This window comes from Condylura cristata, unplaced genomic scaffold (assembly GCF_000260355.1).
Source record: "Condylura cristata isolate star-nosed mole 26May11 unplaced genomic scaffold, ConCri1.0 scaffold00008, whole genome shotgun sequence".
In the NCBI taxonomy this organism is placed as follows: Eukaryota; Metazoa; Chordata; class Mammalia; order Eulipotyphla; family Talpidae; genus Condylura; species Condylura cristata.
The window spans coordinates 32,344,041-32,355,900 of NW_004567109.1; positions in this window are offsets into that span (position 1 = coordinate 32,344,041).

Below are 11,860 nucleotides of genomic sequence, written 5' to 3' on the forward strand. Positions count from 1 at the left end.
TAGCCCGGCCGCCCGCGGCGCGCCCCTCGCCCCGGCCTCGCAGCTCCTGCTCCCTCTCCCGCCCGGGCACTGTCTGCGCCGCTCGAGCGCGCTCCGGGAGCTTAGTGGAGTCGCGGCGGCAACGTGGAGGAGGAAGAGAGCGAGCGAGCGAGCGGGGGCGCCGCGGTTCGCAGTCGCGCCTCCGAGCCCAGGCGCTCTCCCCCGGTCCGGGCGCGGAAAGGGGAGAGCCCAGCAGGGAGCAAGGGTCTCCGCCCCTGCTGCGCCGGCGGGGTGGGGGTGAGGGAGAGAAGGGATAAAAGCGACCAGACTCGGCTTTCACAAAGTATGCAGTGTTTTCTCCGCCGCCGCCGCCGCCCCTGCAGCTCCCGTCCGGCCTCTCTCCTTTTTCTCTGGGGTCTACTCTTTTATCCCAGCCTCTAAACGCACGCATACCCAAATATAATGAAAGCCTGTCGGCAAAAACAGCAGCGGAGGCTCCGCTAGGGCCTGTTGCCCCCAAGCCCTTTGCGGGAGGGGGCGCCAGCTTCCAGCCGCCAGCCCTGATTCGGCAATCACTGTCTCCACTGAGGCTTCCTTAGCAAACTTGGGGAAAGGGGGGAGGGAGAAGACTTACATCTGTCACTTTTTCATCGATCCTAGAGAGACTTGGTCCCCGAGGGTATCCAGGCTCCCGTTAGCCCCGCAACTGCTTGTCTCTTTACCCTCCCTGCTCTCACTCTTGGAATGTTTGAGTAGATGGTCCTACTTGGGAACAGGCAGAGAAAATGGCCCCCACCGGTACACAATCAGTTACTTCCTACCTCTCTTCCTAGTTGACAAGGATCTACCAACTCGCAGAAAATGTGACTTGTATGGGTACGAAAATTTTTCTGCCTTGAAAGAGGATTCACAGTAAACGGCTGCTGCAGAGACCAGAACGCAGGTGTGGGAGGGAAAAAAATACCACGAGCTGCCCGGTGGAGCAGAGTTCCGAAAAGGGAAGGAAGAGGCAGGCAACAGTTCCTTAAAAACTTTAAAAAATTCTTTTTAGGATCCATACTCTTGGCCTCCAGCTGTGTAATAATAAAACTAATGTGGTGGATTTGGGTTTTGTTTTGTTTTGTTTTTTTGGGTTTTTTCCCCTCATAGCTTCTGTCACTCACCCATGAAAATTTAATGAAGCATTTAGGGTTATTACCTCTAGAGTCAATGGGCTAAAAATATTTAGCCTAATGTACTCCTTGTGGAGCCAATAGGTCCGTGGCTGGTACATACGAAGTCATCCGGGAGACTCTCCCTTTCTCCACAAAATTCACGACCCATTAAACTTATTCCGTAATAACAGCTTCCGTACAAATGGAGGCCGAGCAAACGGAGGCTGTCATGCACCTCCTGAAAAGATAGCAATTTACATAGAGACAAGAAAAATTTGTGAGGTCATTGGCAGTATGCAATCTTGGGGAAATAGTTGATGAAAGGAAACTCAAGGTGGGTGGGAGGTGTCCCCACTTGTTTCTATCTACTTAGGAGTTTGACAAGGAAGAATGTAGTGGTAGGGACCAGGGACACTGACTCAAGGCTCTCCAACTTTTCCAAAGTTCTAGAGAGTGGGAAGAGTTGCTACCAAACACTCACAGTCATGGAAGTACAAAGTTCTGGCTCATGGGCCAAATCTCTGAAGAACAATAAAACACTTCAGTTTTCTCATCTATAAAGACAGACCTCAGATCTGAACTTCATAAACAGAAATCAAGGGAGATGGACACATCACAGAAGGTATGGTTGAAATAGGATGGGAGTAGAAAACCACTATACTCTTTCCTTGACTTAATGTCAAACCTTACCTAATGGAACAGAGACCTCACTTTTCATTGACACTACCAAAAATTTCCCAGTTGTTTGAGAACAGCTGCAGAACATGGAAACCATTTTTGCACATTTTAAGGCCTGAATATGAGAGAAGCAGGCCTTCACCTCCCTTACACATTGCTCTGTTTTCAATTAATGTTATTACAGATTTGAAGGAAATGGGGACTCCAAATTCACCAAATAATAGAAATGAAGGAGGCTCATGTAAAATGCTGTCTCTAGTCAGAGTAGAACCAGGGCAAATTTCCCTTAAGTCTGATGGGTAAAGATGGTATCTGTTCCCAACTCCAACCTGGAAGGAAACATCATAAATTGATTCTATCTGCACACAAACTGCCAGCCATAGACATGCAGTTTTCTCCATGAAACTAAACCAAATCTTGAAGATCTATTTTAACCTATTATCTTCTGGGTACTTGCTGTATATTAACTTATTTAACATTCACAACAGCAAGGTGAAAGAGACTCTCACTATGTACTGGATTAAATAAGAATGTTGGAATCTTAGGGACCCAAGTCATCTTTCACAAGTTATCACTGAAATTCAAAGTTTTCGTTCTCTCAACAGACAACTTTTCATGAGACACCTACTTTGTGATTATTTTAAGACTTCAAAGAAGTAATATGTAGAATGTGACTTGCACTGGAAAAGTCATGCACTAAACAAAGGCAGTATTTCCAGGCTGTTTCCAAAATAGTTCCTTTTAAATCAGTGTACTTCTGTGGATTCCATTCTATATATCAAGCACTATTCTAGGTGCTGGCTATAATGATAATAAATGAGAAGGAACTCAAAGTCAATTGAATGAAAACATGGAAATGAATAGCATGAAGATGGGCAAAAAGGTCTTTCATTGAAGTCCATGTAATTCATCACTATGTACATGCTTCTCAAGGTACTGAAAGGAGCAGTACATAAGTGTGTGTGTGTATACATGACCCATGATTAAAAGCAAGAGCAAAACCAAATGTCAGAAATCATAACGTCTAACTAAAAATAACATCTCCTCAAAGGTAAGACATTCAAAGTGGTTCATTTTTTATAGTCTACATTATTTTAAATTCTGTTTATTCCTTCACTTGTTTAAATATACCTGTCACCTGATGGAGTTTAATAAAATGAATTTATGCTTGTTGTAAGTTCTGGTAGTTTCAAACACAAATTATTAGATAGCCACAGTTTACTGAATAGTTTGTATAGTTCATATGCTAATATTTTTATCCACATAGATTTTTCAAATTAATACAATTTTTAATAAAGTTCAGTAGGAACACTTTTCACCAGTCATTTCAGTGGTATCAGATGCTTAAAATATACTAACATATAAAATGCACAGCATTTCAAAGGTTAATACCAAAGACGTATAAGTCTCTCATTGAGTTAATGTTCACACTCAGATTCTATTCATATATTTTTTAGAAATTACTGATTGGGCCCTCCCTGGTGGCGCAGCGGGTTAAAGCACAGCACTGAGAAGCTAAAGCCACTTCCGCATGAGTTCGATTCCCGCCTGCCCCAGAGGAGACCACATGGCAAGGCAGACCTCTCCTGACCCGCCCGCTGCTCCCTTCAGCAGTGAACTTCATCGATCTGCCTGTTCTGCTCCCCGCTCTGTCTCTGGTGAAGCCTCTCGCCGCCCCTGCACCTCTGGCCTGTACCCCTCAGTTCTGTATGTATAAATAAATAAATCTTAAAAAAAAAACTTACTGATTGTTTACTCTATAGCAGGCATAATGTTTGGCATTGGCAGAGAAAGAAAAACAAAGAAAAAAACCTGCTTTCAAACAACTCATAGCCAAGTAAAGGAAATACATAATGACGTTGCACTGCAATAAGTGTATGACTCTGCCAATAACAGGATGCTAGGTGAGCATCAGGTAGGGCATTGTAATCCAAAATTGATGTTAAAAGTATTCCTGAAGGAAGTGATATTAGCTTTAAAGATATCTGAGTAACCAGACCAAGCAGGAAAGGGTATTTCAGGCAAAGAAAAGTAGAATGTGCAAAAGCATAGAAGAGAATCTTCTCTGGGGGTAGCTTATGCTTGAGAAACAACACCAAGACATTACAGAAAGTCTTGTTTGCCATGTTTTGGACTTCAAAATTTAGTGTGAAAGTAAAATCATCTACTATTTTATAAGGTAGGGAAAATTTTTTATAAACCTGGTATTAACCACACATCAGACACTTAGATTCTGTGAACACAAAATATTCGATTATTGTTTCTCCTCTGAAGTCAAAAAAGCAATTAAAAAAATGTCTGTGTGACTTATCAAAACAGTGTTCCCATTTTTGATGATATTGGCCTTACTTTGATTCTAGAGAAAGGTTATTTAGCAGTATTGTGAAACTTAACTCTGGTTTACAGTAGCTATAAATAGCACTCCTTTTATTTTTCCAAGGAGGAGGTGGAGGAGAACAGCAACACTACAGTTGTATTTATACTACCAATCCTCTCTTTTTTTAGCTAACTGCACAGTAGTCAAAGGACTCTTAAGCTCCAATACAATCCCCCAATGTTTTTTTCACTCATAAAATGGGTAAGGTGATGTGAACGCTTAAATATAGGAGTAGACTAGAAAATCAGTGAGTTTCTGACGCCTCTGGAGTATCAGAAGCAAAGAAGAATTAGTGTACGGTAGGATGTGATACAGCTGCTATGTACTTTGTGTTAAAGGTATGACAGATGTTTGTTGTTTGCCTTTCCAGGGCTACTCCTACCCTTCTGTAAACAACACCCAGATTTCCTTGGGGAACCGTTCCCCCTACTAATAATGATTTTTCCACTTAGTTCTGGTAGAGCTGAATCTACTCTCACCTCCAGGGTTGGACAGGTGCAATGTATATCTTGGCCTCAATTCAGAGATGTTCAAATGGGTGACCTGTGTACTTTTGTGAGAGCAACTGGGAAAAATGGTTTCTTTTTACCACTGGCCTGAAAATTTGAAAGATGGTAATCCTGTAACTGAAGGAATCAATTCCAAAAGAAAGCCTTCAAAGAATGAAACTAACAGAGAAGAAATCAGATTAAAAGATACAAAAATAGAGATTTATAAGGCTATTGTTAAAGGGCTTTTGTTTAACCATACCTAAAGCCAACTACTATAACCCCACCCAGATTTTTCAGTATGAAAGCCAACATATTCTACTTATCATTTAAGGCAATTGAGCTGGGTTGTTTGGGGGTTTTGTTTATTTTTAATTTTTGGCCAAAAAATATATCAAGTGTTCTATATACATTTTCTATGTTTTGTCCAACTTAATATTTCAAAGAGCCTCAACAAACTATTTGGATATATTTATGCTGGATCTAACTCTAAAAATCATGAACTCATTAAATTCAGATAGAGTAAATATTTTCAAAGTTACATAGCTAGTCAACAGTTGGAAAATGAAATCTTTGTATGCTGTTGATAGCAGAAAAAGAAATACTTAGATTGAACAAATTGCAAATTCTACACCCAAACTTCCAAAATGTTGATGAAAACATTAAATAAGATCCAAATAAATGAACAGGTATATCATGTTCATGGTTTGGAAAACTCAATGATGACAAGGTGTCAATTTTCACTAAAATGACCTGTATTTTTAGGCCAGCTTAAATTAAAGTTCCAGCAGACTTTTTCAAGAAATTGTTAAATCTAAAATGTTTGTTGGCATGCAAAGAGACACAGAATAGCCAAGAGCATCCTGAGATAGGAAGGCAAAATTAAAGAGCTTATTCTACCTGATTTTGACACTTTCTATGTTTTCATAATCTGTAATGCCATTAATATTAAGGATAGATACATTGATAATAATACTAAGCAGAGATGCCAGAATGTGCCAATACACATGCTGTCTTTTTCAGTCCTCACACCATATATAGAACAAAATATAGTCACTAAAATAATAAAGTTCTAGAGGAAAATGGTAGATTATATGTCCATAGTTTGAGAATATATACAGATTTCTTAGAAAGGATAAAAATTATGGGAAAACAATAGAAATAGAACGTCTAAGTGTGCCAATCAAAAGGTACCTTTAAGAAAATGGAAAAACAAAACTCTGGAGAAAATATCCTTCATACACACATATATATATATATATATATATATATATATGGCAAGAAAATATAAAGAAGTAATTAATGACAAAAAAAGATCAATGACCTAATGTAATTGGACAGAACACAAACAGGACAAAAAAGAAGGTATCGGAATGATCCGTAAGCACACAAAAAGGAACTCAACATCATTAACTATAAAGAATGAACCAAAAAAAAAAAATCACATCAGATCCATTAAAATGGTTAAAATTTGTAAATCTTCTAACATTAAATGTTAATAAAAATGTGTATTTGTCATACATTGCTGATGACAGTACAAAAGAGTCTTGCCATTTTTGAGAACTGCCTGGTACTTGTCAAGTTTAGTATCTGTCTACTCTATGGGCACTTATGGGTATTCTAGTCCTAGATATTTACCCAGGAAAAAGATAACATGTACACACATGCACACACACTCACACACACACACAAAATAAACAGCAACTTTACTCATCATAGGTCAAACTGGAAACAATACAAATGTCTTTCTACAGTGGAATGTATAAGCAAATTACAGAATATTCAACTGTAGAGCACCATGAAATAAGAAACAAAAGGCAGATGACTGAAATATGCAATGACATGGCTAAATCTAAAAAAACATATTGAGAGAAGGAACATGACTCACAAAAAGATAACATTATGATTCCATCCATCTATACTCAGACCAAGAACAGACAAAATAAACCTCTGATGAAAAAAATTCAGTATTAGTTGCCTCTGTGGAGAAGAATTGCCTAGAAAGGCATATAAAATACTTTCTGGAATATACTGTATCTTTAATGAAATGCAGGTTCTATGGGCAATTATATGTATCAAAACTGATGAAATTAATTTTACTATCCAGAAACTTTAATATATATCTATTTTATTTTAATTTAAAATTAAACAGAGAGAGTAGAAGTGATGATCAGCCCCCAAGTCCTATGGGCACCACTCTGCTGTGACCCAGCACAGATACTAGTGCTAAAATTGCATGTCCTAAATACAATGTTATTATACTCTCAATGTAAAAGAGTGTGGTATGTCATGCGTGGCACTGCTAAAGCAGTGAATATACTTTTTAAAGTACATTAATGCAAGAATAATTATACCAAAATGGAGCACCCTCTACAGAGTGAAAGCACTGTCCAGCAATGACATGAGTATCATCAGAAAGTAAAGATTATCCTGGCACGAGTTAATCAAATATAGATTGATGATATTTTGGCAGAAATGAGATAGAAAAACGGAAGCTTCAGATGGCAGGAGTGAATGGTAAAAAGCAGTCTTGAACAAGAAGTCCTCTCAGTTTTCCTTCCAAATCCTATCATTCCGTGATTCCTTAAAAAGCTACTTAAGAGTTTCAAAAGCTTTTAAATAATAGTCATATTTCAAATGGTTCTCTTCTCCCCTATCCCAAAAAGTCAGTAAAAACTACAACTCTTTATCAAGAGGTATAGGTTACATAGTTGAATTTGTATGAAAACCTCACAAGGAAAAAGTTGCCACTCTTTCCTGGAAACATACTGATGCAAATCACACTTTATAAAATATTTTTTTAAATAAAAAAGAATGTAATTGCTCATTGAATTGTAATATGAATGCAAATTAACTTACTGTAATTATACTGTGCAATTTTCTACTTTAAAAACTTAGAAAATGGAAGAGACCTGATAAGTAATTTGAACTGTAATTCTTCATTGTGTTCCTTCATTATGCAATGGTTACCATAAGCAATTTGCTCTGCTTTAATATAAAATGTTTTTAGTTCATACCTTTACATTTTCAAGACTCAAATGAGACCATTCAATATATACGGATACCCATTTCTACCTCCCCAAGTGCATTGCAAAAATAATCAAGATAAGATTAATACAGCTCAAGGAAATGTGTGAAGGATTCTAAATATATTTTCATTTTGGAACATTTAGCATATTAAGTGACTCTTTATCCTATGTCCACAATATGTTTTAAATAATCAGAGAATTCTGAGCCAGATAGGAATCAGATGATCAGTATTTGTTCTTTCATGGCAAAACTTTGGCACATAAGTAAAGAAAATGGGTTTGTCCCAGTTCTGCCAGTAGTTAATTGTGTTAATGTCTCCATTTCCACCCTCATGGCTGTCATATATAAATTAAAAGTTTTGGGCAAGGTGATCCCCAGTTCCTGGTATAGTCTTTATAGGCTATGATTGTTCAGGAGTCACTCTTGCATTGTTTAAGCAACATGAGTGACAGTGGATGAATTTCTTAGTTAGAATTAATGACTTCCTGAATGAATTGCAGGCTCTTTAGTTCAGTCATTCATTGCTAACACAAAGATCATCTGTGATGATGCAAATGTAAAAAAAAAAAAATTATCATTTTTATGCTAATACTAATTTGCATGTATACTTCCCTCAGTGTGGCTCCTGTTGCTGCAAGGCAAAGATACAGAGAGCTGAGGATCTCATTAAGAGGCAGCTCAGGCCCTCCCTGTTGGCACAGCGGGTTAAAGTGCAGCACTACTAAGCTAAAGCCACTTCAGCATGAGTTCTATCCCCGCCCCGGAGGTGACCAACATGGCCCGGAGGTGACCCACATGCGCAGAGGTGACCCACTTGGCACAACAGACCTCTCCTGACCTGCCCGCTGCTCCCCTCAGCAGTGTGCTTCATTGATCTGCCTGTTCTGCTCCCCACTCTGTCTCTGGTGAATCCTCTCACCCCTTGCACCTCTGGCCTGTACCCCTGTTCTTGTATGCATAAATAAAAAAATAAATCTTTAAAAATAAAAAGAGGCAGCTCAATACGATGGAAAGAGGCGGGGGCAAGGCCTCAAATTACAAGTCTTTGTTTTAGGGATCCTGTGGCTAATAATCACACAAGTCTAATTTCTTCTAACTAGATAAACTTAGTTATTTCCTTGAGGTTGTGGGACTTGAACACATAACGAAGGGAAAGGCAGCTATTCGATCCATCTATTTGTAAATACGTTGAATTCTCTCATCCAGTCTGTGAAGTGGGCATTATTATTGTATCTGGTTTTCCAACGAATAAAATTAGAGTTAAAAGAAGTTAAATGACATGTCAGGATCACAGCACATGACATGTGTCTGTCCTGTCTGTCCAGGGAGAGTGGTAATATGCCTTCATCTTCTGGATTCCCACACACACATAGGTCTTTTTTCTTTTCTCAATGTGTATGAAAAAACAATGTTACCTCATCTGTCTACAACTAACATTACTATGACCTTCCATTCCTTAGCCATAAAATGGCAATTAACAGTACCTACATTTCTTTAAAGGATATTCTTTAGTTCCCCCTCTACAACTCATCCCACCCATACCCACTCTATTTCCCATTTGGGGATGTATGTGATTTCTCTGAAGCTGATTCTACCTGAACCCCTTTTCGAGCACAAGAGCACAGGACCAAACACTCACCAGTGTGATTCAGGGGTTTGCAGAAAATGTAACCTTATCCTCTGAGACTTCGACTAGCAATACTGAGATATAGAGACAGTATCCCACAATGCAGGAATCCAGGTTCTTAAATGGTCTTAGAATAAAGCAGGAACCAAGGTCAAAGTAGAGATCCAAAGAATCACACCTTGTCACGTCAAGTCACTGCCTAAAGACAGAATTACCTTTAACAACAAGAGCCTATATCCTTTTATCATTAAATATAATTGTATTTGTAATTCTTCTCACTTTCTACCAAAACCTTACCATCAATGAGTAAAGAGATTTTAAAGATGCAATGAAGTCCTGAATGAGAAACTGTAAAAGACTACATAAGCATACAGTTTAATAATAGTGATTATGGTGGCAATGGTAATGATGATGGAAGTGGAAAAGGCATTAAATGTCTTACAACAAATATAGTACTGGAATTTCATCTAATTTCCTTTCAGTGAAAAAAAATTAGTTAATTCCTCTTTGTTTCTTCAATTTATCTTATAATTGTCTTCTCGAAGTGTACACTCATATTCTTATATACCCTTTATAAACCACAACAGATAATGGATTTTCCTTACCACTTCTACATGTTTGTCTTTATTCATTTGCTTCTGCTATTTTCTCCTTTAAGATGACTCTTGTTCATTTCTATTTATTGAAATCCTTCCCAATCTTCTTCTTTAAATGAAGACTCTCTCCCACGTTCATCATTCTTTTTGTTAAATGTTTGCCTACTTGATCCCTGTCATGTGTTGAAGCCCATTTTCACATGTCTGAATGCCCCATAAAGATGGTGATCTCTTACAGTAGATGCTACGCCTTTCGAGGGCAGACAGAAAAGATGTATACATCATCTGTCACCACATAAGTCGAAGGGGATTCAGCCCAGGTGGTCAGTGGATTGGCCATCCATCAAAAGCACATGAGGAGTAACTTCTATAGAGAAAGACATTCCTATCATTATAAATTCTTAGGACAAAATCTAACTGGGTAGCTGTGAAGAAAGACAGTAGTGAGGATGACAGAACAAAGCAGAAAGAAATAAAGAGAGGAAAGTAAGGAGGGAGCACTGAAGGGGGAAGGGAGAGTATGGGAGGGAGGAAGGAGAAAGTGAAGTGTAGTTTGGGGAACGTTGTCAAAGGATGTCAAGGCAGAATTCTCTATGGCTTTGTCATCTTCTTATGCCTTCGAAAGTTAAGACATGCTATAGGGTCTTTTGGCCATTATTGTTCTCTGAGGGATATTGAAAGGATAATTACAAGTATAGAATTTCTACTATATGTATTATTATATACTTATAAATATAGACTAAAATATGAATAGTGACTAGGAACATACTATTTTGCAGTACAACTTCATTTCTAATCTTAGTTCTGAATTTAGGTGAATACTTATCCAATGTCCTATAAAATAAGAGATACTCTGATGTCTACCTTAATCATTAAAAATAATGTTTGTAAAAATGTGTCATACTACTTGATACATCGAAGAAGCATAATAAATCGATGGGTGTTAGTAGTAGAGGTTACAGTATTAATCATTAATTTGAATATGGATGTCTCACTTTGGTTCACTCAGCTCTCTCTAGAAATTGACCCTCCGGATAATAGTCACCCAGATCTTACAGTAAAACCATGAAAGTATTTGGCAACATCACTGCCAGTTTTGGTATTCAAACTTCCTAAATTAATGGCCTTAGTGATGCTAGATGACCATTCCAAAGTTGGCCTGTGTTTTATTATGTGAGTGTGTTTCTTTTCCCTATAGCTATAATCACTGATCAATGTTTACAGATACTTTACTTGGGTGGTATATGATAGCATAACAAACTCAAGGTTATTCCTGTTTCTCTCTTGCTCTTGCATTCCTATATATTTCCCTGGGTAGGAGAAAATAGGTATAGATACAGCTGGCATTCCAGAAGTGTAGTGACCTGGGAATCAGGCAATCAGAGATTGCCCCTCTGGGTGTCATGTTTGTCACATGTGTGTCAATGGAAACTATTTTGGAATTGCTGATGTAGGTGAATAAAAGTAAGTAAAATCCATCCTCAGTTGTGGATTAGAAGGGATATATATGAAAGTAAAATTATGCTACTGGAAGAAGATTGCAAAGTATCTAGCTAAACTTACGTGGTAGACACATCATCCTGACACATCCCTTCTGTAGGTATTTTCTTCTACTCCTTTCTATACTCTCTGTTGCATCATATCCCTACCCAACCACCATTAACCATGAACTCTGAGAACAGCAGAATCTGAAACCTTGGCTATTCATTTAAAAGCAAAGATTAGACAAATCTTTCATGGGCACATTATGTTACTTTCAGAAGAAAGTTAGTGTAGCTTGCCAAATTCTAAAAGAGGATACTTAGCTACTGGCATCTTCCTTATCTGGATTTTCCCAATCACAGTGTTTAAGCAGCTCAGGGACATATGAGTCTGTAGTTCCTGACAGAGTGGTGTGATTTGAGATGGTCACATTCAATACAAGAGGGTTT